Raw genomic sequence first — 27,892 nt, 5'->3', positions numbered from 1 at the left:
AGTGGCCTAAATCAGAGTCACACAGAGTGTTGGTAGCCTTAAACAAATCTACTTTGAAACAAAAGTATACCTCTCATTCACATGTTTATGAAATGTATTACGTTTTGAGTTTGCATCCCAATATTACATCACAGAAGATGGAAATATATCAAAATAGTTTGATAGATTTCTGGTGGCTTTTTAAAACGTATGTTTATAAATTATGTAAACTATTCATAACATTCCACCAATGAGGCAACTAGAGAGTCATTTGGTCATTTGAATGCAGGAAAGGGGTACACGTTAAATGCATTACAAAATAAAACAATTTAAATGATTTAAAACTTTTTAATGGAAATTACAAACCAAAAATAGTGAACATTCAATTGCCAAAACATTACAAATATTCCATTGTCTCTGTCAGGTCCACATTGGGTAGACATCAATAGAAAATTACTATGATAATAATAACATATTTCAGTTGTGTACATTACTTTGTTTTATCTGATGACTTTATCATTTTTCAGTTCTTAAAGTCATCATCTCATCTCTGCTCAAGTAGTAGCAGCCAGCCAGCCTGACCATCTAACATTACATTATCTCTGTGCTCCTCATACTGTACTGTCTTTTGTCATCCTGTTTAGCTAGGCTAGCCTGTCTAATAATGCTGCAGGGCAGCCTGCTGAAATCATTTTACTAGTTCTTCAAAGGAGATAAGGAACACTTTCACATATTGTCTCTACCTCTCTCGTCGTTGTGTCGTGTACATTCCTCTCATGCGGTCTGTTTGGTCTGTGTGTATCTAACATTGTAGTTAATTACCAAATTTCTGTGCTGAAAAAAATACATTTTGGTTAATCGCTCAGCACTACCGAGTGGCCCTCAATAACTAGAAAATAAATGTGTAAAATATCGCCAGCAACTAAAAAACTTCAGAATCAGGGGATGTATTTCTGTCTGATTAAAAGGAATTTGAAACCATGTGAAAAGCAGCTGCCATTTATATTCTAGCAGTAAAGTAAAAGTAATTTGTTTAGTTACAGCTATAACATTAGCTCAACACTCTCATGTCAGCCATTTACATACTGGGTACACACTAAGGGTAATTTAGGTTAAGTATCCCATTAGTGGATTAGAATTGACAAGCCCGGGTTCTTCACTAGAGTAGTAGGCCACCCTACTGCCTGCATGAACAAACAAACACATACAGATCTTATAGTACATTTACTAAAGGCACTGGACAAAACAGCACTGTTAAGTTAGTAGCTCAAACTCACTTGTCATAATCTATCTACATGGCATTCCTAAGAGAAAGATTAGCTCACTGTGGTTCACTGTAGTTTAGCATCAAAGTTACGTATTGGTTTAAACTGCCATATTGTTACTGTACAAGCAAAGCTAAATAAAAGAGCTACTTGAAGACAACAATGCAAAAAGCTTTAATAAAAACAACTTCTTCTACCATGATATTTCCTGTACCTGACATGTATATCCCTGATTCTGAAGAAAAGTGCATAAATGAGCGCTCTCAAAGATTTGTCTCACTAATGAAATAAAAATGATTAATGCACCTTTCAATCAGTGCACCAGGCATTTATTAGGGATTCTGGCATCTTACATTGCCCCCTGAACTTCCTTTATCACTGTAGTCATCCGATAAACTCCATAATATGGATATAAATAACCTACTTTACAAGATTGGTATTAGGGGCTGCTTAGGGAAAATTTGGGGCAGTTTTAAGACAGATTTCAACCATTTGGGAAGGTTTGGGGCAGTTTTAGGGCATCAACCCTAAAACCCCTGCTGCATGGTAGTGGACGCGTTTCAGGCTGACTACATTTCAGACCCGCCTGGATAAATATTTATTTAACAGATCAGTGAATCATATGATATAGCAGTCGGCTGCACAGTCAATAAAGTGGCATGAAACCATTTTTTGATGCAATCCAACGACTGAAATGTAGTCAACCTGGAACGCGCCCAGTACCTCTCCAGGGCGTGGCCTCTTCACCGACGGAGCTGTGGAGCAGATCGGTCATCTGTGGATGTGGGCTTCAGCTTGACAGTGGCGAAAGGGTTAGTGCCCCTATACAATCAGATTAGAGATATTTCAGTTCACACATGATATTGTAACAATATTATTTTAAAACATTTATTAAACCTTCATTTAACTAGGCAAGTCAGTTAAGAACAAATTATTATCTACAATGACAGCCTACACCAGCCAAACCCAGACAACGCTGGGCCAATTGAGCGCCGGCCTATGGAACTCCCAATCACTGCCGGTTGTGATGTAACCTGGAATCGTACCAGGGTGTCTGTAGTGACACCTCAAGCACTGAGACGCAGTGCCTTAGACAGCTGCACCACTCAGGAGCCCCTGTCTAATTTCGAAGTCGCTCCAAATATTTTTGACAGCCTGGGTTGACTCCTGCTCCTCTGTATCGTTCCGTTTCTCCAAACATCAAATTTTGAAGTTAAGGGTTAAGTTTAGGCACTCATATCAATAGTTAAGGTAAGGGTTAAGGTTTGGGATATGGTTAAAACACGAAGTTCAGGCACTCATTCCAATGGTTAAAGGGGCAATCAATCCATTTTTGGACTTATAAATTCATGATATGTACCCATTGATTCTTGAAGAATATAATTTAGAAATGCCTCATGAGCTTAGTTCAACTGTCATACCCCAATAGAACTTAAAATGTAAGCTTATTTTGCCTCAACATTTGTAAACAAAGAAAATCAAATTGAAAAATCAAATTGATCAGAAACACAGTGTAGACATTGTTAATGTTGTAAATTACTATTGTAGCTGGAAACGGCTGATTTTTAATGGAATATCTACATAGTCCCATTATCAGCAACCATCACTCCTGTGTTCCAATGGCACGTTGTGTTAGCTAATCCAAGTTTATCATTTTAAAAGGCTAATTGATCATTAGAAAACCCTTTTGCAATTATGTTTGCACAGCTGTAAACTGTTGTTCTGATTAAAGAAGCAATAAAACTGGCCTGCTTTAGACTAGTTGAGTATCTGGAGCATCAGCATTTGTGTGTTCGATTACAGGCTCAAAATGGCCAGAAACAAAGTACTTTCTTCTGAAACTCGTCAGTCTATTCTTGTTCTGAGAAATTAAGGCTATTCCATGAGAGAAATTGCCAAGAAACTGAAGATCTCGTACAATGCTGTGTACTACTCCCTTCACAGAACAGCGCAAACTGGCTCTAACCAGGATAGAAAGAGGAGTGGAAGGCCCCGGTACACAACTGAGCAAGAGGATAAGTACATTAGAGTGACTAGTTTGAGAAACAGACACCTCACAAGTCCTCAACTGGCAGCTTCATTAAATAGTACACGCAAAACAACAGTCTCAACATCAATTGTGAAGAGGCGACTCCGGGATGCTGCCTTCTATGCAGAGTTGCAAAGAAAAAGCCACATCTCAGACTGGCCAATAAAAATAAAAGATTAAGATGGGCAAAAGAACACAGACACTGGACAGAGGAACTCTGAACTATTTGTTTCTGTCCATAACTGGGATCCAACACACAGTCTTATGATCCAGAATCATGGGATTACACCCAGCCACCGTACCTGTCCATAACGCCCTGGCAAAACCCAAGCCTACTTGATGGTAATAGCGTTCACTGTTGCCCTTAGTGGCTGGTTTTGATGGCATTTCCCAATGTTCTCGGAACATGGATAAACATCCAATTTCGACGTCAATCTCGAACAATCTCTCTAGATATCACTTCTTAGTAATGAATAAACACATATAGGACTGATGAGAACTGCAATGGTTGTTCCTTACTTTGGGAAGAGGTTTGGCCCAGGTGCACCATGGCACTCTCCTCTCTGCATGGAGAGCAAAGAACACAACTTTAAAGGTATCAATTCCAACCCATGCAATCATTTTTACATATAGACCTGAAACACAGAGAGGGGGGCAGAGCATCTATGGGTGTGTAATCCACACCATGCAAAGATCCAACACCATGCAAACACACACACACACACACACACTCCTCACCCCCCTACACTGTCAGCAGCTGGAGCTTCTCTATTTTAAGCCTTCATTAAACCTCTGCATCCACCAGAAAGAGGGCTGTGGCATCATAGAGAACAACACATTGCCACAGTGCCCCTGCTGGCCGGAGGACAAACATGCAGCAGATTTTAAATACTAATTTCTGTATTTGAAGCTTTCATTAAACCTTTACCGCTTTAACTCAATTCTAACTAGCTTTAACTATAACTAGCTTTTCATTACTTCTTATGCCTCACCAAAAACCTGAATAGACACTTTCCTCAGACTATCATAAAAATAACAAACCAACATTGATTTACCAGAACCACTACGTTAGTGTAGTACAGCAGGCTCACCATAGTGTAAACACTCTCAACACGAGACTTTAATAAGCCCTTCATGGCCAACATCAAACCTCAGTGATCATTCACCCAGGCAGCACTACCTTGTTGTCAGAGTGAGACTCTGCCCTTCTCTCCATGATGGGTGTGATTGGACGCATCTCTGTCTGTCTATTGGGTGGAGGCGGGGGCGGGGGTCTGCCGTGGCTGCTGCTTCCTGATTGGTCCAGCAGGTTGTCCATACTGTGGGCGCTCCTAAGGGTGGCGCTACTGAAGGGTCAAAGGTCATCAAAAGTCAAAACAGCATTAGCATCAGCAACTATTTTTAGAATATAAAACACGATCAACATAACTCACTAGCAATGTTTCATAATTCACATATAATTTCCCTTGAGGGGAAATTTGGGTGAACTGTCCCTTTAACAGTGGAGCTAGTGGATCACCTGGAGCCAGTTGATCTAGGGGCCTCCTCCAGTGGCCCCACATAGGCAGCTGGGAACCAGCCCTGACTGTGGGGGGAAACAGAGAAGAAATACATTTCTATGAGTTTCTATGAAGGACAGAGAGCTATGGCAGGCTAGCATTCAGCAAGTCATAAGCAAGTAAGCTAAAAATATATATATTAAAATGGTATTTAACATTTTCTGATACATATCCCAAATACTACAGTATCTAGTGGAGTATCTCTCAAACGGATTGAAGTTTTCCTTATACAATGTTGTTCTGTGAGTTCAGCTCTGCCACGAAGGCAGGGGCATCTCTCTCTCTCTCTCTCTCTCCCTCCCTCCCTCTCCCTCACCGTGAGCTGTTCTCTGCCCGGCCGTAGAGCCAGCCGTTACGGGGATTCTGCACCAGCACGCTCACCACCTCCCCTCGGGAGAAGGGCAGCAGGGTGGGGCTGTTGGAGTTAGCGGGGTGGGACACCAGAGCTATCATAGGTCTCCCTCCTCCACCTCCACCCAGACCTAGGGACTCAACAATTGAGCTGGAGCAGGAAAGGGTGTTTTGGGGTGATGGGCCTGGGGGTGGGGGGGGTGGGGGTGCGAAGGGTGAGAAGGGAGGGAGGAGAGAGGACAAGATGTGTGAACATCAGAGGGCCAGGAGGGCAGGTCATAGGAGAGGAAAGACACCTGAACACTTTGGGTATGGTATATACATAGTATTAAACATAGTATTTATTTATGGTATGGTTATAGAGCCAGATAGAGGACTCCTGATGGACATAATGTAACTTGTTTTATCATGGACATTGCCATTCCACCAAAGTAGTCAACTGGGCACGAAGATGAGTACTCTATCTAACTCTATAGGTTTGGTATACTGTAGTGTAGATATTCAGTATATCATGCCCCCACCTCTGGAGGGCACTCTTCCCAGAGGCTGCTCCTCTTTGCCTTGACCATTGACTCCCCCTTTCCTCCTCCCTCATTCTGGACGTGTTGTCCTGGTCCAGGCGAGAGGGGTTCTGGGATCCAGGTCCTCTGGTGGCGTTGACCTGGTCTCTCCATCCATCAGCTATCTGCTGTAGGCCTCCCCCTGCCCCTGTCTGGCCCATCGAAAACACACACACACATTACATTACTTTCATTGACCTTCTTTATTCATTGACTTTAATCTAGTCAGGAAACTCACTCTCTCTCTCTCTCTCAAAAAAAAAAATACCCAGAGAGCATCAAACTAGGAATGGTGGAGCCTACTTATTCATTCCCTTTAAATCCACAAATTTGGAGAAAACAAGAAAAAGGCCAGGAGCAGGTTGTCATATTGGAAACCAGCCAAGGTTATTTCTGTGATGAATATGGTTTATGACACTATTGGAGAGGGTGGTCCTCTGTAGCTCAGTTGGTAGAGCAGGGCACTTGAAATGCCAGGATAGCGGGTTTGCTTCACGGTACCATCCATACGTAAAATGTATGCATGCCTGACTGTAAGTCGGTTTGGATAAAAGTGTCTGCTAAATGGCATATATTATTGTGTGTGTATGATTAAATGAGAATGTAGTAAGCTACACTACCTTGTTCATGAGATAGACGATGGACTGAGTGAGACCACAGTGTTTCTCAGCCAGGAAACGTTATCTCCTTTCCTCCTCCATCAGAGCCTCACGCTGACTATCCCTCAGGAAGTGAATGTACTCATCCTGTGGGCGCACACACACATGCAATATGTAAATATAAAACTTTCTCAGACACACACACACACACTGTGGAAATACTTTACAGGAATGTAAGACAATGGAGTTCTCAATGGTGCACTCTTAATCTTTATTTTTTATTTTATTTTACTCATACTCTTTATCTGACACACACACACACACACACCAGTGGAGGCTGTTAGGGGAGGACAGCTTATAATAACGGCCGGAATGGCATCAAACACGACACCATTCCACCTGTTCCGCTCCAGCCATCACCATGAGCCGTCCTCCCCAATTAAGGTTCCACCAACCTCCTCTGACACACACACACACACAGAGAGAGAGAGAGGACTGACCTGGTAAGCCCCTCCCCTCAGCTGCCTCTCCAAGATGTGGCCTGGGTCCGTACCTCCATCTCATATCGCCTCCTGCTGCCCTGGAGGACACATTACACCAAATGCCAGATATGGTTACACTGAGTGTACAAAACTTTAGGAACACCTGCTCTTTCCATGACATAGACTGACCAGGTGAATCCAGGTGAAAGCTATGATCCCTTGTGGATCTCGCCTGTTAAATCCACTTCAATCAGTGTAGATGAAGGGGAGGAGACAGGTTAAAGAAGGATTTTTAAGCCTTAAATCCTCTCTGGGGTACGGGGCAGTATTTTGACATTCGGATGAAAAGCGTGCCCAAAGTAAACTGCTTGTTACTCAGGCCCAGAAGCTAGGATATGCATATATATTTGGTAGATTTGGATAGAAACACTCTAAATGTTTCTAAAACTGCTAAAATAATGTCTGAGAGAATAACAGAACTGATTTGGCAGGTGAAACCCAGAGGACAAGCCATCCAGGGAAAAATAAATTGAGGTCATAGGATTTTCCAATAGGTTTCTATGGGATGCCCTTTTTATAAAGAACCTGGTTGCAGCTCCTATGGCTTCCACTAGATGTCAACAGTCTTTAGAAATTGTTCGATGTTTTTCTTTTGGTAAATTAAGAAGTAGTGCTATTCATTGTAAGTGTCACTCCAGGTGTTTTGATGCACATGAACTGGAGCGCGCTTCATGTTGTTTTTATCGGGTATTAGAAACAGTTTATTCCATCTTAAATTTGATCGATTATTTACGTTTTGCGGTACTTGAGGTTGGATTAGGAATGTTGTTGGAAATGTTTGGACCAAGTTTACAGGTAACTTATTAGATACTTTGTAGGCATGTTGGGTGAGTTGAAACCGGTGTATTTATGAATCAAACGCACCAAATAAATTGACATTTTTGGGAGATAAAGAAGAACATTATCGAACAAAAGGACTATTTGTGATGTTTCTGGAACATTTTGGAGTGCCAACAGAAGAAGATCTTCAAAGGTAAGGCATTAATTATATCGCTATTTCTGACTTTTGTGGCAGACCTACCTGGTTGAAATATCTTTTTCATGGTTTTGTATGCGGGGCGCTGTCCTCAGATAATCACATGGTTTGCTTTCGCCATAAAGCCTTTTTTAAATCTGACACAGCGGCTGGATTAACAAGAAGTTAAGCTTTTTTTGATGTATAACACATATATTTTCAAGAATGTTAAATATTCTAATTGAGTATTTTTGAATTTCGCGCTCTGCAATTTCACCGGATGTTGGTCAGGTGGGACGCTACCGTCTCACGTACCCTAGAGAGGTTAAGACAGTTGAGAGATGGATTGTGTATGTGTGCCATTCAGAGGGTGAATGGGCAAGACAAAATATGTAAGTGCCCTTGCTAGATGCACCAGTTTGAGGGTGTCAAGAACAGCAACGCTGCTTGGTTTTTCACGCTCAACAGTATCCCGTATGGTCCACCATTCTTGAGCACTGCCCACTACTTCTCTACTCCCTTCTGATTCCGTCTGTGCGCCATCCCATGCTCTTTACTACACTACCTCTGTACTGTCAACACAAGGGGGTACCGTATGTGAAAAAGGGGTATGTACAGGAGAGTGGCTACTCACTGCTATGTAGTCCTTATCCAGTTTGACATTGTTGTCCATCTCCTGCAGCACCTCAGAGTGGAACCAGCGGAACTAGAGAAACACAGAGAACAGTTATTATGATCGCAGTAGTTGAAACATCACTGGTAAGCCAAACAATCACATCTCAAACTGACAGCAAACCGTGTTGTGACACCATCTAGTAAAATATACAGTACAATATCTTAATAAGTGGGTTGCTTAGTTGTGAGTTGTTTTGACAGGTGAATAACTACAACCAAGGTACAATTGCAATGCGCTCTTAATTATTCAAAATGACTCGTGCAGTGCTACTGTTCTACTGTTTGATGAGGAGAGTAGAGTAACCTACTATTGCTTCCAGTTCAGCGGTGAGTCGCCTCTGGTTCTCTGACATCTGAATCAGGACATCTCCTGTGAGACATAATGCAAAATTATTATCATAGGTAGGCATTAAGACACACACGTGCGCGTACACACACATCCCAAAAAGAGAGACACACAGTCAAAACACACACATACTCACTCCCTCCAGGACAGAGAAGAGCTTGGACTGGGCTGAGTGGGAGCTGCCCTCCCATATGGGTGGGAAGGCCAGAAGACCAGAGGTGGCAGAACAAAGTGCTCGGGTTGGGCTGTAGGGTTTAAGCATAGCCTGAAGATAGTGAGGAGCAGTTCCTCTTGCTTCTCCGTGGGCAAGCACCATGGTCTTGTAATGGATGCGCGTTTCGACTGGAAGCCAGTGGAGTGTGCGGAGGAGCGGGATGACATGGGAGAACTTTGAATGCCAGGCGGGCTGCAGCGTTCTAGAAACGTTGCAGGGGTTTGATGGCACAAGGCAGTAAAACACTGTAGAATGCACAGAAAAATACCTTAAATGTGTTTTACAGAATGAATGATGGTGTATTGTGAGAAAATGCTGTGGGCGGGGAATGAGTCTCTGGCCCACTAACATATTTTAAGGCATGCCTTGTAAAAAGCTATAGTTTTTGCACCCGTGAGTGAGAATGCTCTACCCCGAGAATACAGTAATATACTGTACAATGTTTCAGGAATTTTACAAACCTTGTTCCAAAAATCTACAGTAACTTACTGGTCCATTTCTGCCAGTAATTCACTAATTTGATATTGATTACTAGTCTGCAGCTAGGAATTCGGTATCATTGAACGCGAAGAACGACAACTGCCGAAACAACCATTCTATAACAAATGAATGAATGTAACTCTGAACTATCCCCTCTCGCCAAGAGAGAGAGAGAGAGAGAGAGAGAGAGAGAGAGAGAGATCATGAGAGAGAGTGAGAGACAGAGAGACGAAACTCTCCAACAGAAACAAACTTTTCACCAGCGATCAAGACGACACACTGAGCGTAAATATATATTGATTGCAATTGTTCCCGAATGAGTGAGCGTTCATGTGCAAAGGATTAGCATTTCAATTGTTATAATTATCACTCTGTGGTGACTTCTTAGTCGACCCCCACTTCCCCTTTTGTCTAACAAGCCGCCATGCCGGTTTAGCCCACTAGGGCACATTCTCCTATCATTTCTTGTAACCACATTTACCTTGTTTGTTTGTTTATGCATTTCTGTGAATTACTTAGTAATAAATAAATTATTTAAGACACTTGATGTATGGATGACTCATAGTGAAGACTGGGTCCATGCAGATAACCAACAATTTACGACGTTTCAAATGAGACTAACGTGAGGTAAAGTAAATAATTCATAAGATCAGATATGAAAATATCTGAAAGGATATATTAGGAAATTATAACCTTGTAATCTGAATATTTTTCCTTGGTGCCCCGACTTCCTAGTTAATTACAGTTACATGATTAATCAGTTGATCGCGTTATATTAATTACAGAGAATCTTTGATAAAAACTATAAGTCTTCAATTTAATGATAGTAAAGACACAACACTGGTATGTGTAAAATTGTGAAGAGTTGTAACTAGAGGGGGGTTGGAGGGGGTGTATTTGTTTTTGTGTAATTAAATAGGTAGAATTATTGTCCTGTAGCTAATTGACCTTGGAATCTGTGATTTATTACAACAAATATTATAAAATAATGATTTTCAAGCTCGTTTGATGCCTGCATTTCTACATATCTGCAAAAGTTATTTGAATTCATATTAAGAAGTGTTGATTATTTGGTGTCAGGCAAGCACAGCAAGGAAGAACGCAGTGAGATATGCAACATAGCATTATATTTTTGCAAAATGTTCACTGCAAGAATGTGGGGCGCTTCATTTCAGTCACGCAGGGATCAAATTCCCCCCGGAGTCAGCACCAGGTCTTCAGGACTAAGCCCCGGATGTTCTGAATGTCTAGTGAAGTTCCTGGTTCTGAATACTTTCTGAATGCACTGTATATATGGGTCTTTCTACAAACTAGGGTACCAGTGAGGATTTCCCACACTGGAAAACGTGTTACGACTAAAGTTACAGTTAAAGTCATTGATAATAATCAGCCATTTGTTTTTCTTTTTTTTTCTTTTTTTCTAGTGGGTGGATCAGCTTAATATTGCGGAAAGAATGTTGCTTCCAATGTAATTGTCTGCATCATTTCCAATCCCCCATATTTTTGGGGTAAATATATATATCCATACACGCATGCATATATATACACATATATACATACACATACCTATATAGACATATATACTTTTTTAAAGAATATACCTTTGTTATTATTCCCCGCAAACTCTTCCGCCGATCCCCCAATTGGAATAAACTAATAAACACTTCTGCTTCTACCTTCAATCCATACATCTTATACACACTCTACAGACACAGTCTACTTTACAATAGTTCTCTCTTGTTTGTTCTTAGTCCTTCCTCTATTTCTGATGTCCATCCAGTTTGATTTGTAACTATGCTATTTCACAAAAGCTCCGAACCTATATACATTCTACAGATCCCGTATGCCCTTCATTGTTTATCTTGTTATTAGTCCCACCCTTCAGCTCCACTCAACCCCTCCCATCTGTCTCTCAACATCATCAATTTCAGATTTCTACTTGCCATATATTTTTCAACTGTGCTGTGATGCTTCACAAAATAATTTAACCTTCCTATTCTCATAGCTTCTACAGATTGTAAATAAAAAATAAACATTTTTGCTAAAATAATCATTATATTATTGATTGATATACTATGGCTTTTCAAACCACCCAGTATTGCTATCTGTAGTGTTAGTTCTAGGCAAATGTTGCAATTCTTCAGCCATTCCTGGACCTGTGACCAAAAATGAGCTACATATGGACAATACCAAAAAAAATGATCTAATGACTCCTCACAGCAGAATCTGCAGAGCTGGGAAGATTGTACCCCCCCCCCCATATATATAATATTCTATTAGTTGCAAGAATTTTGTATAGTAATTTATATTGAAAAATTTGAAGTTTTGAATCCGGTGTTGTTTTGCGTATCAATTTATAAACCATGTGCCATGGAATGGGTACATCGAAAATCTCTTCCCAACTATTTTGCCATTTATATGGCACAGCTGTCAGTTTTTTGGTCCTTGAATGAAATTGGTATATGTTTTTATTTATCACACTTTTCTTGAACCATTTATGTTTTAATACAGGGCCGACATACAAGTTCCTTACTTTTTCCCCTTCTACTTGCCTCTTCCATTTTTGTGGTAATGCTGCAATTAATTGGTTGTAATTTTGGGTAGAGCAGACATTTCCATATGTCTGTGTTAGCTGCATGTGTGACACAACTCCAGTTCTATTTATGATATCATTCACTAAATTTATACCTTTTTTAATAATTTCTTCGATAAATACAGTTTTTTTTAATCAATTAGTATATTTGAATTTAACCACAATATTTGTCGTACTATTTGTTCCATCCTTTCAGGTGGATTAAACTGAAATTGCAACCAACCTTCTAAGGCTTGTTTAAAAAATAAAGATATTTTGGGGATGATTTCCTTTTCAAACAAAAGAAAGTGAGCAGGTGTAATCTGAATAAAGGGGAAAAGGCCCTTCCTGAATATAGGATGAGACATTCGTACCAATTGACTAGAGAACCAGTTTGGATTTAAGTATAACTTTTGTATGACTGATGCCTTTAGTGAGAGGTCTAATGCTTTAATATTTCATAATTTCTGCCCACCGAATTCATATTCGTTATATAAATATGCCCTTTTAATTTTATCTGGTTTGCCGTTCCAAATAAAATTGAATATTTTTTGTTCATATAATTTAAAAAGCAGGTCACTAGGTGTAGGCAAAACCATAAGCAAATAGGTAAACTGTGATATAACTAAATTGTTAATCGGGGGGATTTTTCCACAAATAGACAGGTATTTTCCTTTCCATGGTAGCAAGATCTTATCTATTTTTGCTAACTTTCTATAAAAATGTATTGGAGTGAGATCATTTCTTTCCTTTGGCATTTGTATACCGAGTATGTCTACATCTCCGTCAGACCATTTAATTGGTAAACTACATGGTAGTGTAAAATGTGAATTGTTTTGTGATCCAATACGTAATATGGTACATTTATCATAATTTGGTTTTAATCCAGAGAGGATAGCAAAAGTATCTAGATCCTCTAAGAGGCTGTGGAGAGACTCCAATTGTGGTTTAAAAAGAAAACATGAATCATTAGCGTACAATGACACCTTAGTTTTTAGGCCACTGATTTCTAATCCCTTAATATTATCGTTTGATCTGATCTTTGCAGCTAACATTTCGATGGCAATAATAAATAGATATGCCGATAGTGGACAACCTTGTTTTACTCTCTTTTTTAAACTTTCTGAGATGTAGCCATTATTTACTATTTTACACCTAGGGTTACTATACATAACCTTAACCCATTTTATAAGAGATTCCCCAAAATTGAAATATTCTAGGCATTTATATATAAACTCCAGTCGTACTTTATCAAAAGCCTTTTCAAAATCAGCTATGAAAACCAGGCCTGGTGTCCCCGATATTTCATAGTGTTCTATTGTTTCCAGTACTTGTCTTATATTATCTCCAATGTATTGTCCATGTAAAAACCCTGTCTGATTAGGATGAATAATATCTGACAATACTTTTTTAATTCTATGTGCCAAGCATTTTGCTAGGATTTTTGCATCACAACACTGAAGTGTAAGAGGTCTCCAATTTTTTAAATGGACTGGATCTTTATATATACCACTTGTGTCCTGTTTCAGTAATAATGATATCAGACCTTCTTGTTGCGTGTCTGATAATCTACCATTTATATAGGAGTGGTTAAAACAAGCCAACAATGGTCCTTTGAGTATACCAAAAAAAGTTTTGTATACTTCCACTGGTATGCCATCCAGCCCTGGAGTTTTCCCATCCTTAAAGGCCCCAATTGCCTCAAGCAGTTCCTCCTCTGTAATTTGGCCTTCACATGAGTCTTTCTGTACAGATATTAATTTTACATTATTATTAGGAAAAAAATCCATACAATTTGTTTCAGTTAGTGGAGATGGAGGAGACTGAAATGAAAACATATTCTTAAAGTACTTTACTTCATCTTTCAAAATATCATTTGGTGAATCATGCGTGACTCCATCATTTGTAACAAGTTTTAATACATTTTTTTGGTAGCATTTCTATATTGAAGATTGAAAAAGAATATGGTGCATTTTTCCCCATATTCCATCCAGTTTGCTTTATTTTTATAATATATTACACTAGATCTTTCTTCAATAAGTTCCTCCATTTCTTTTTGTTTTTCCTCTAACTTATTCTGTGCCTCTATAGTACCGTTTTTATTGCTATCTAACTGTACTGTTAGTCCTTCAATTTCCTTTGTTAATATGGACTCTTTTGATCTAAATTGCTTTTGTTTTATAGATGAGTACTGAATTGCATTGCCTCTAAAGGCACATTTAAAAGTGTCCCATACAGTAAGGGGATCTGCTGTACCTACGTATGTAACTTCCGGCGCCGACAGAGATGGCCGCCTCGCTTCGCGTTCCTAGGATACTATGCAGTGTTTTGTTTTTTTACGTGTTATTTCTTACATTAGTACCCCAGGTCATCTTAGGTTTCATTACATACAGTCGAGAAGAACTATTGAATATAAGATCAGCGTCAAAGATCACCATCAGTACGACCAAGAATATGTTTTTCGCGACGCGGACCCTGTGTTCTGCCTTTCAAAGAGGACAACGGAATGGATCCCATGCAGCGACCCAAAAAAATGACTCAGAAAAAGAGGGAAACAAGGCGGTCTTCTGGTCAGACTCCGGAGACGGGCACATCGTGCACCACTCCCTAGCATTCTTCTCGCCAATGTCCAATCTCTCGACAACAAGGTTGATGAAATCCGAGCAAGGGTAGCATTCCAGAGGGACATCAGAGACTGTAACGTTCTTTGCTTCACGGAAACATTGCTCACTGGAGAGACGCTATCGGAGGCGGTGCAGCCAGCGGGTTTCTCCACGCATCGCGCCGACAGAAACAAACATCTTTCTGGTAAGAAGAGGGGGGGGGCGTATGCCTTATGGCTAACGAGACATGGTGTGATGAAAGAAACATACAGGAACTCAAATCCTTCTGTTCACCTGATTTAGAATTCCTCACAATCAAATGTAGACCGCATTATCTACCAAGAGAATTCTCTTCGATTATAATCACAGCCGTATATATCCCCCCCCAAGCAGACACATCGATGGCTCTGAACCAACTTTATTTGACTCTTTGCAAACTGGAATCCATTTATCCGGAGGCTGCATTCATTGTAGCTGGGGATTTTAACAAGGCTAATCTGAAAACAAGACTCCATAAATTTTATCAGCATATCGATTGCGCAACCAGGGGTGGAAAAACCTTGGATCATTGTTACTCTAACTTCCGCGACGCATATAAGGCCCTGCCCCGCCCTCCTTTCGGAAAAGCTGACCACGACTCCATTTTGTTGATCCCTGCCTACAGACAGAAACTAAAACAAGAGGCTCCCACGCTGAGGTCTGTCCAACGCTGGTCCGACCAAGCTGACTCCACACTCCAAGACTGCTTCCATCACGTGGACTGGGATATGTTTCGTATTGCGTCAGATAACAATATTGACGAATACGCTGATTCGGTGTGCGAGTTCATTAGAACGTGCGTTGAAGATGTCGTTCCCATAGCAATGATTAAAACATTCCCTAACCAGAAACCGTGCATTGATGGCAGCATTCGCGTGAAACTGAAAGTGCGAACCACTGCTTTTAATCAGGGCAAGGTGACTGGTAACATGACCGAATACAAACAGTGCAGCTATTCCCTCCGCAAGGCTATCAAACAAGCTAAGCGTCAGTACAGAGACAAAGTAGAATCTCAATTCAACGGCTCAGACACAAGAGGCATGTGGCAGGGTCTACAGTCAATCACGGACTACAAGAAGAAATCCAGCCCAGTCACGGACCAGGATGTCTTGCTCCCAGGCAGACTAAATAACTTTTTTGCCCGCTTTGAGGACAATACAGTGCCACTGACACGGCCTGCAACAAAAACATGAGGACTCTCCTTCACTGCAGCCGAGGTGAGTAAGACATTTAAACGTGTTAACCCTCGCAAGGCTGCAGGCCCAGACGGCATCCCCAGCCGCGCCCTCAGAGCATGCGCAGACCAGCTGGCCGGTGTGTTTACGGACATATTCAATCAATCCCTATACCAGTCTGCTGTTCCCACATGCTTCAAGAGGGCCACCATTGTTCCTGTTCCCAAGAAAGCTAAGGTAACTGAGCTAAACGACTACCGCCCCGTAGCACTCACTTCCGTCATCATGAAGTGCTTTGAGAGACTAGTCAAGGACCATATCACCTCCACCCTACCTGACACCCTAGACCCACTCCAATTTGCTTACCGCCCAAATAGGTCCACAGACGATGCAATCTCAACCACACTGCACACTGCCCTAACCCATCTGGACAAGAGGAATACCTATGTGAGAATGCTGTTCATCGACTACAGCTCGGCATTCAACACCATAGTACCCTCCAAACTCGTCATCAAGCTCGAGACCCTGGGTCTCGACTCCGCCCTGTGCAACTGGGTACTGGACTTCCTGACGGGCCGCCCCCAGGTGGTGAGGGTAGGCAACAACATCTCCACCCCGCTGATCCTCAACACTGGGGCCCCACAAGGGTGCGTTCTGAGCCCTCTCCTGTACTCCCTGTTCACCCACGACTGCGTGGCCACGTCAATGTTAGTGGTGGCTGTTTAACAGTCTGATGGCCTTGAGATAGAAGCTGTTTTTCAGTCTCTCTGTCCCAGCTTTGATGCACCTGTACTGACCTCGCCTTCTGGATGATAGCGGGGTGAACAGGCAGTGGCTCGGGTGGTTGTTGTCCTTGATGATCTTTATGGCCTTCCTGTAACATCGGGTGGTGTAGGTGTCCTGGAGGGCAGGTAGTTTGCCCCCGGTGATGCGTGTGCTACCCTCACTACCCTCTGGAGAGCCTTACGGTTGTGGGCGGAGCAGTTGCCGTACCAGGCGGTGATACAGCCCGCCAGGATGCTCTCGATTGTGCATCTGTAGAAGTTTGTGAGTGCTTTTGGTGACAAGCCAAATTTCTTCAGCCTCCTGACGTTGAAGAGGCGCTGCTGCGCCTTCTTCACGATGCTGTCTGTGTGGGTGGACCAATTCAGTTTGTCTGTGATGTTTATGCCGAGGAACTTAAAACTTGCTACCCTCTCCACTACTGTTCCGTCGATGTGGATAGGGGGGTGTTCCCTCTGCTGTTTCCTGAAGTCCACAATCATCTCCTTAGTTTTATTGACGTTGAGTGTGAGGTTATTTTCCTGACACCACACTCCGAGGGCCCTCACCTCCTCCCTGTAGGCCGTCTCGTCGTTGTTGGTAATCAAGCCTACCACTGTTGTGTCGTCCACAAACTTGATGATTGAGTTGGAGGCGTGCGTGGCCACGCAGTCGTGGGTGAACAGGGAGTACAGGAGAGGGCTCAGAACGCACCCTTGTGGGGCCCTAGTGTTGAGGATCAGCGGGGTGGAGATGTTGTTGCCTACCCTCACCACCTGGGGGCGGCCCGTCAGGAAGTCCAGTACCCAGTATATCTCACTAGGTCAGGGTATTTAAGTCTCCATATATCCACTAATTCCACTATATCCATGACATTCATGATTTCCTTAAATGCCTGAGGGTGATAGTTTGTAGTGTGATTTCCTTTCCGGTCCATAGAGGTATTTAAGACCGTATTAAAATCTCCCACCATAATAATAGAGTCTAGTGTTGCTTGTAGAGTTGATAGATTCTTATATATATTTTCAAAGAAGCTTGGATCATCATTATTCGGACCGTATAGGTTAATAAGCCATATCTGTTTATTGTCCAATAACATATTTACAATAATCCATCTACCTTGAGGATCTGTTTGGACAATTTTAACATTTGGATCAAAATTATTGTTCATTAAAACCATCACCCCTTTTGAATTTCTTGCCCATGGGAGAAGTATATTTCGCCCCCCCAGTTCTTTTTCCACAAAACTTCATCTAAAACTGTTGAATGGGTTTCCTGTAAACAATAAATATTATATTCCTTCTCTTTTAGCCAGGTAAATACTGATTGTCTTTTCTTATTATCTGCTAGGCCATTACAATTGTAACTGGCTATACTTATTTCACCACCTATCATAATGAGACACAACTTTCAACAACTTTTTTTAAATCAAAATATATGTTTGTAAACGTACCATTAAAAAGTAACATGATGATGGTGTGTCTATATAGCTGTACCATGATCTTTGCTTTTCTACTAAGTAAACCTCCAATTGGTCCCTACTATTCCACCCGCTAAAAGCCCTCCTCATCCCGAGTTGGTTTGTCAGCTATTTTCTTTACATGCCATTACATTAAAATACAATTACACCCAAAACCGATATTTTGGTTTCATTAGTCCATTGTTGACATAGTCACAACAAGTTTTTCTTGTTAGCAATCACGTTTTCAAGATATGTAACTTTCAAAATACAGAAATCGTCACCTTATGATCAGCATCAAATGATTTGTGTATTTTGAAAGTTACATATCTTGAAAACTTAGAACCCCCCCGAGTGGCGATGTGGTCTAAGGCACTGCGTCACAGTTCTATTTGGGCCACTGGAGATTCTGGGTTCGAGTCCAGGCTCTGTTGTAGTCGGCTGCGATTGGGAGACCCATAGAGGCGGTGCACAATTGGACCAGCGTCGTCCTGGTTAGGGGAGGGTTTGACCAGCAGGGATGTCCCATCACGCACTAGTGACTCCTGTGGTGGACCGGGCGCAGTGCACGCTGACAGTTTTTTTGTATAGCGATCTCAGATACGCGGCATAATTTTGCGTATCCTTATGTAGCCAACGCTTTTCCTATTAATTATTCTGTATATAATGACAACAAGTTACATAGTCTAGCCAGCTAATTCACAATATGATATATTAATAAAAAAACATGATGAATACATTTTGTTTTCCAGATTACACCAGCAATTTTAAATCAATACAAGGGACTTGAACGGTCTACTTGAACCACCACATACGGTATACTTTGATCTCGTGAAAAGTGTGAGATGCTGTCAAGAAACACTGGCATGTTTTATCATCGGACCCAGCTTTGCCAGCTGAATTTAAGAATCCACCACTTATTTATTGTATATAGGAGAGGTCGCAATTTACGCGATAAATTGATCCATGCCAAATGCCAGCCACAAAATCAAATCCGCCAGGCTATTTTACGCCCTCTTCCGAATGGTAGCTGTAAATGCAGAGTTTACGCACAGTGCAACAATATGAAGTGTGAATATTTCTTCCACCCACATATAGGAAAACGGTTCCAAATTAATGACATTATTACGTGCTCCACCACCCATGTTATCTATATTATTAAATGCCCATGTGGGCTGTGCTAAAACCTCTTGTTCTCTTAAACAGAATCAGTGAAAACAAAAGTTCAACTAGGAGAAACGACAGGGATTATCCAGTCGCAGTACATTTTAATGACCTTAATGACATGACATTTCTACCTTTTTAGATTTTGTGGCATAGAGAAAGTTAATATATCAGACAGTGGAGGTGATGTAAATAACTCTGAGCAAAAGAGAATGTTTATGGATTTTCATCCTCCAGACATTATTTCTTGAAGGTCTTAATGATGAAATGCCTATGTGTATTATGTTGTAAATGTGAACTTGAATTATGCCCCTGTTTCAGATTACTCTGACGTTTTTCTTGCGGTGTTCCCAATGATTAATGAAAACTTGCTTGGTAGGTCGATGTCCCCCATTGTGGTTTTACAGACGTGTTTAATATGTTTTATGTACACACTTTATTCGAATATTTATGAAATGCATATTATTATTTTTGGTTATTTGGTAACATTTATTTGTTTTTCTTCGACTCCAACCCCATTCGATGCGTGGAATGGATGTGGGTGGGGCTATGCCTACATAACGGTGCTCATTTAAAACACTCATAAAAGCTCTGAAGAAGGCCGTGAGGCCGATACGTAAAGTTTATTAAAGGTCAGTGATACTATCAAGAGCAGTGTGCTGGTTTCTTATTTTTTCTCACTTCCCCTGTGAGAACCATGAGCAGGGGCTGATTTGGCTATACCTTACTATATATTTTACAGGAAATGTTTTACAATGTGGGAGAAGTCCAATCAGTGAATGCTCAACTAGACTGAATCAGTTTATGTGGGCTTCCATAGCCAACCTTACACAGATGTAGGATCTTAATTTGAGCCAGTTTGCTACAGCAGGAAAATAATCCTGAAGCAACAGGAAATGTGAATTATTATGTATAGTTAGTTCACTTTTTTGTTGGGGTTGATACATTTTCTGTAAGGTAAAATCATGTCTGAAATTTCTAAGTGGAAATTGCAAACTTCAGAAGCCTTTTTAAACCTCAAATCACATGTTTTACATGTACATGTAGCAAACTGGCATTACAGGAAAGTTCTTCTGCAACAGGGTGATCAAATTAAAATCCTACAACGCCTTTTAGCCTCAGTGTCTGTAAGTGGCTAGGTTCAGGCTGGATTAAATGAATTTAACAGGACCCACAGTCTGTCCCTGGATTCCACTGCTATTGTACAGACAACAAGGGCTCCGGTTGCATTATACCTCTTATTAGCATTATGAGTGAAATGGGAAGACTGACTCTGGACCAGGTGTTATGGTTAGACTCACGCATAAGTTGTCTTGTTATCTCAAAATGCATCAACATTGATGTGAGCAAAGTTCATTTTAATTCATATTCCACTATGGGGTAAAAAAATAACATAGATATACGCACCTACACCCTCTGTAACTCTGCTCTATACAAACAGGAACAGACTGTGTATGGCAACAAAAAAAGAAAATAACTCACACGCATACAGACTGTGCTATTCAACCCCACTCAACCCAGTGTCCACCCTCTGTCCCATACACACACATGCACACACGCAAACGTCTAAGAAAGCTACAGAGTTATTGTGACGGTAAAAGGAAGTATACCAATGTGCTGCCTGTCAGATAAACTTTGCTCTGTGTGGTTCGGTGAAGGACACTGCAGTGATTGGGGTAATAACCACAACCATAAACAACACAAAGGACCAACACAGTACATGTTTCTCTAGCTTTGTTCCTGCATCTCTACCTTTCTCATACTCTTTAACTGACCTGATGCACACCATACGGCAGACACACGCACATATGTCATGTGCAGGCGCACACACACACAGGGAATTAAGAGGTTCTTACCAATCAAGCGAGACGACATGGTGTGGAAGGCCTGCTCCCCTATCTTAGCAAGGGTGCTGAAGTAAGCCTCACTGGTTACCGCGAGGGCTAAACACACACACACACAGAGAAACAAGCAGGCAATTGAATTGCATATCCAGCTGATATGATTCACTTAGCTGACAATCCCAGAGTTAGACTCATGCCAGTAAAAGCACAATGAACACATTCATCAGAAAGCAGAAAATTGCAGAAAGGTTGTTTAATATGCATCAACAGATTAATCTATAATTCATTCAAATAGCTGGGTCCATCACATATACATGTTCCATATCTCATTGCTTTGGAGTGGAAAAGGACAGGTGCAGACAGAACAATAAATGGACAGACATATTTACATTCAGCAGCTCAACCAATAGAAACATGTGTAGGTTACATTATAGCCTACAGGTCCATGGTAATAAATATTCCCAGGTGATATGGCAGCACTTTACGAGGGAAACCTTATGTACTCTGACAAAATGAAAATACATTTGCATTTATTTCCAGGAGGGGCACGGCCAAGGATCTTTCATTGATGGGATTTAATAGCAACGATGTGGAAGCATCATATAGATCTGAGAAGGACCTCTAGTAGAAATCAGAGTCATATACTGTATGTATGACTCTACTGAGAATGACTCTTTTGTCACATTTACTCTATTTTATTGGAACACTTCATCGTATTCAAATGCATGCCACAAAGGTAATCCGTTTCACTTCCTTTCTTTCTCATGCTCACCTTGGAAAGCCTGCATGTAGCTGTTTCCCAAAGACACTAGCTTCTGTAGACTTGGGTTGAACTGATCCATCAGGCTCTGTTAACACACACACACACACACACACACACACACACACACACACACACACACACACACACACAGAGAGACACACACACACACACACACACACACACACACACACACACACACACACACACACACACACACACAGTGAGACATTGAAAGGCGTGGTGCTTATCTTGGACAGTTAGCTGTATAGATACACCCTGTTCATAAGTCATATTGTATTTATTCATAGAATACAGTACTGCTCACAAGTATAGTGCGCCAAATTTAACAGTATATACATCCATTAAACAACAAATGTGCATTGCAAGTTAGGCCTTCACTTTAAGTTTATATCTAGGGCCATGCTAAAATTGCCAAGAGTTCAAACCAATCTCACTCACCGCATATATGCCCAAAGTAGAGCGATGCAACTGGTCGATGTTTTGTCCAGACATTCGGACGCTCAAAGTATTCCCACTTGCTGAAATGTTTAATCTATTTATTCATACGTTATGAAACATAAGGCGACAGTCCCGAAAGTCCCCTATCTGTATCAACGTGGATGTTCTAATTCACAGGAAACTGGGCGAGGAGCACAACAGAACATGTGAGGAATTGACACTGGAGCTCAGAGAGGACTATTGTAAATTATTAATCAAGTCAAAGCTATAAACGACTCACCAACACAGAACGTGCAGCGACTAGTGACCTGGCGGGAAAAATACATCTAATTAAGCTTTACAAAGATAGGTTAGTAGTGTAAGTAAGGGCCTTAAAGGGCCATTTTCATTGTTTCCAGCACAATACCAGTGTCTACATGAAAATGGTGCATTTCTACATTTTGTAGAAAAATATATAAAGTTCTACCTGATGACATCATCAAAAGTTAAACAGTTTAAAGATAGTGATTGTCAAAAAACTATGGGTTTTAGGGGGTATTGGGGGTATTGGGGAGCAAGAAATACCCGTCCCTCTGGCTAGAAACTAGTTGCAGGTTTAGAAAATAAGTTTTTCCTACTTTTAATCCTACCCTGTGATGTCACAGAGAAGCATTTCTTTACCTTTTTAACCACAGATTATAGAAACACGCCATTTTCAAATATGTAGACACTGGTATGATGCTGGTCACAAGTATGGTCACTAATGAATATTAGGTTAAAAAGTGGCGGAATTTCCCTTTAATGCTACATTTCAACCTTCATCAACACTTTACAGTTTTTAACAATCACTTTGGCACTAATTTCAGAACCTTGTGGTCATTTTTCAAAACTCTAGACACAAAACTCAAAACGGTCATTGTAATACAGGCTGTCCAATGTTCAAAACATTGCATTGTGCATTCATATATTTAAAGAAACCTTGCACTTGCAGAATCATTGATTCAAATAACTAATTTATCATGAAATACCATAGGAACATTCATTTAGATCACACACACACACAAGATACCGATAGATTCACTGTGTGGTTGTTCGTACAATCATTAAATATTGTAGTACAAAATATGTGATACATGTTTCATTATGCTACTACACGTAAATACATCACTGTAAAATAACTAGCAGAGAGAATACTACAGACACAGTGGAATCATTGAACAAATATGACATTTATTGATGAAATACAATAAAATCACAACTTAGGTTTCTTTGAATCAAAGCAAAAATAATTAGCAACAAAAAAAGAAAAAACAGTTAAAGGTCAACTGCAGTGTTCCTCACCTGGCTTACTGTAGAAAGCAAAACAAAAGATTGATTACTGTACTTCTAGATTTCCCTCAACCCTGTCTTGTGGATTTGGCCACAGGTTCTCATCCACATCACAATGGATGTTTTCATTAGCCAAACATCCTGGGAAGAATCTTCGGGCATGGCGAATCCAGGCCTGACACTGGTCTGCCGTGATGTCATTGCATGCGTCATCCATGGCCTGGAGAAGGGCGGCTTTTTCTCCACCTCCATGTGGAGAAAAATTCCTCAATCGGGTTAAGGAAAGGAGAGTTTGGGGGTAAGTACAGGGTGTTAAATTGTGGATGCGCCTGAAACCATGCTTGCACCACTTGAGAATGGTGGAACCTGACATTATCCCACACAATGACATAGGTCATGCCATCAGCTCTACAGACCTGATTTAGCTAATCAAGGAAGGTTACATTCGAACAGCGAATCATGTGGCTGCCTGAAACTCAATATATCGTGTATATAGAGTAGAGAGCTTTAGATGTTGTTTGACCAAACATTAGAATGGGCAAGATGTGTAATCTAAGCAACTTTGACCGTGGTATGATTGTTGATGCCACACATGGTGATTCCAGCATCTCAGGAACAGCTGCCCTCCTGGGATTTTTACGCACTACAGCCTCTAGAGTTTACAGAGAATGGTGCGATAAACAAAACACATTCAGTGAGTGGCAGTTCTGTGGGCAAAAACACCTTGTTAATGAAAGAGGTTAGAGGAGAATGTCCAGACTCATTCAAGCTAACAGAAAGGCCACAAATGCTCAAATAACAGGTGTTTAAAACAGTGGTGTGCAGAAGGGCATCTCTTAACGTACAACACCGTGAATAATTCAGGCTGTTGTGGAGGCAAAAGGGGGTCCTACCCAATACTAGATAGGTGTACCTAATAAAGTGAGTACAGAGTGTACAGTAAGGTCAAATCTGAAAACATGATCTGGAAAAGTAGTACATGGGACCATAGAGACAGTGATAAAGAATGATGATGAAATTTTACATCCATAGATAATGTAGTCCAATTGGTTCATGTTCCACTGTAATTGGTGTCAATGGATCTTGTTATCCTGAAACTTTCATGATCTGAACATGGAATATTGTTTGTCAGTTTCCACAAAACTATGCATTAAGAGTAATGCAACAGTTACTTATCATTTTGAGCAGTTGTATCAATTGATAGTTAGATCATTGTAATGAAATGAGTAGACGGTCATTTCAGATGTAATCTGTGAATTGCATTTTGAAATGGTAATACTTTGATATTATGAACAGGTGATTTTAGTTCAGTGAACAAATGATCTTAGCTTTATGTGTATTGTATCCAAGCAATTGGAAAAAAGTGTTAGAGTTTTGAAAAATGTGCATTTTGATCATTGGTTGTGAGTTTTGTGTCTAGAGTTTTGAAAAATTACATCAAGGTTCCGAAATTAGTGCCAAAGTGATTGTAAAAAACTGTAATCAAATGCCAAAGTTAACCGGAATGATTCAATTAGTGATTTTTATAACATTCATAATCTGATGAGCATGAGCTCATGTTCACACCCAGGATAGTGTGTGTGCGCATCGGTGTGTGTGTGTGTGTGTGTGTGAGCTATCCCAGCATGAGGGTTCAGATGTATTACTGGGGAAACTATAGGGGCCTTGACCCAATCAAAGAGAGAGACCAATAGAGAACAATTTAGCAGATTTTCCTGTGACCTCAAACACATACAACTCTCAGGTATGTGAGCTGAGGCAGTGAACTAGTCAATAATAAATAACCTTCCCATCTCCCCACAGACTACTATTAATAACCTTTCTGTTCACGTACAATAGATTCATACCGAGGCGCGGGATAGTAGCTAGAACTATAGTTCCCAATTTCCAACTATGAATAAGATTCATGATTACAATATGTTTGAAGAATCATTGTAGTTCCTATTTATATACAGGTAACTGCCAAAATGTATTGTAAACGTGATGATAGTCTCGTCTATATAGGTATTGGTTGAAGCTCACTGTTAAATTCAAACCTCCCAATCATCATATCTAAGCCAATATGACACCAATCTCAAATCAACTTGATTCACACTCCCCGCCTCTCGTTCTGGTCCGTCCATCCGTTACCTAGAACCACATGGCAATTTTTTTTTTAAAGTGTCATTAGCAATTGAGTTTTAAGAGTATTTTCTTGTGGCTACCTACCTCAATCTAGAAGTCGGATTAAACGAGACTATAGAGTGACCATTGAATTTAAACAATGTCGGATAGACTAAGTTTGTAGGTGCAACAGTTTTTATGAAATGTATCATTTTTCACTCTCATGTGCACATTTCTGTCCATTAAAAAGCAATGATGTGCTACCTTTTTGTAGCATTTCTGACAATGCTAACATTTTTTCATCTGAATCTCAGAGTTCTATCAAGCCGGGCAATCAACTTTTTGGGTAGCATTCCTCAAGCTTCCCACAATAAGTTAGGTGAATTTTGTCCCATTCCTCCTGACAGAGCTGGTGTAATTGAGTCAGGTTTGTAGGCCTCCTTGCTCACACACGCTTTTTCAGTTCTGCCCACAAATTGTCTATAGGATTGATGGCCACTCCGATACCTTGACTTTGTTGTCCTTAAGCCATTTTGCCACAACTTTGGAAGTATGTTTGGAGTCCTTGTCCATTTAGAAGACCCATTTGCGACCAAACCTTAACTTCCTGACTGATGTCTTGAGATGTTGCTTCAATATATCCACGTAATTATCCTTCCTCATAATGCCATCAATTTTGTGAAATGCACCAGTCCCTCCTGCAGCAAAGCACCCCCACAACATGATGCTGCCACTCCCATGCTTCACGGTTGGGATGGTGTTCTTCTGCCTTTTTCCTCCAAACATAACGAAGGTCATTATGGCCAAACAGTTCTATTTCTGTTTCATCAGACCAGAGGATATTTCTCCAAAAAGTATGATCTTTGTCCCCATGTGCAGATGCAAACCGCAGTCTGGCTTTTTTTATGGCGGTTTTGGAGCAGTGGCTCCTTCCTTGCTGAGCGGCCTTTCAGGTTATGTCGATATAGCACTCATTTTACTGTAGATATAGATACTTTTGTACCCGTTTCCTCTAGCATCTTCACAAGGTTCTTTGCTGTTGTTCTGGGATTCATTTGCACTTTTCACACCAAAGTATGTTCATCTCTAGGAGACAGCATGCCTTGCTTCCAAGGATGAACCAGATTTGTGGAGATCTACAATTTTTTTTCTGTGGTCTTGGCTGTTTTCTTTTGATTTTCCCATGGTATCAAGCAAAGGGGCACTGAGTTTGAAGGTAGGTCTTGAAATACATCCACAGGTACACCTCCAATTGACTCAAATGATGTCAATTAGCCTATCAGAAGCTTCTAAAGCCATGACATAATTTTCTGGGATTTTCCAAGCTGTTTAAAGGCACAGTCAACTTAGTGTATGTAAACTTCTGACCCACTGGAATTGTGATATAGTGAATTATAAGGTCAATTATCTGTCTGTAAGCAATTGTTGGAAAAATTACTTGTGTCATGCACAAAGTAGATGTCCTAAATGAAACTAAAGTTTGTTAACAAGAAATAGGTAGAGTGGTTTAAAAACAAGTATTAATGACTCCAACATAAGTGTATGTAAACTTCCGACTTCAACTGTAAGGCTGAAGTCATCTGTGTAAACAAACAGATAAGCTAGCTAATGTCCTTGCCTGCTATAGCCAGTTAGCTAGCCAGCCAATAAAATCAATGTTGACAATAACTTAGCTAGCTACAGTGGGGCAAAAAGTATTTAGTCAGCCAACAATTGTGCAAGTTCTCCCACTTAAAAAGATGAGAGAGGCCTGTAATTTTCATCATAGGTACACTTCAACTATGACAGATAGTTTTTCACCATCATTTTCCATTATGGTGGAAAATAAATATTTGGTCACCTACAAACAAGCAAGATTTCTGGCTCTCACAGACCTGTAACTTTATCTTTAAGAGGCTCCTCTGTCCTCCACTCGTTACCTGTATTAATGGCAGCTGTTTGAACTTGTTATTAGTATAAAAGACACCTGTCCACAACCTCAAACAGTCACACTCCAAACTCCACTATGGCCAAGACCAAAGAGCTGTCAAAGGACACCAGAAACAAAATTGTAGACCTGCACCAGGCTGGGAAGACTGAATCTGTAA

The 27,892-nt window shown here is 40.7% G+C and overlaps 1 pseudogene; it reads right to left on the bottom strand.

Moving 5' to 3' along the window:
• Positions 1 to 313: 313 nt before the first annotated feature.
• LOC112225878 lies at positions 314 to 23,236 on the bottom strand (annotated as a pseudogene).
• Between the last annotated feature and the right edge of the window lie 4,656 nt (positions 23,237 to 27,892).

Source organism: Oncorhynchus tshawytscha, linkage group LG27, assembly GCF_018296145.1.
Source record: "Oncorhynchus tshawytscha isolate Ot180627B linkage group LG27, Otsh_v2.0, whole genome shotgun sequence".
Classification (NCBI taxonomy): Eukaryota; Metazoa; Chordata; class Actinopteri; order Salmoniformes; family Salmonidae; genus Oncorhynchus; species Oncorhynchus tshawytscha.
The sequence above is the reverse complement of the archived record's forward strand: the minus strand, read 5'-3'. Positions and strand labels throughout refer to the sequence as shown.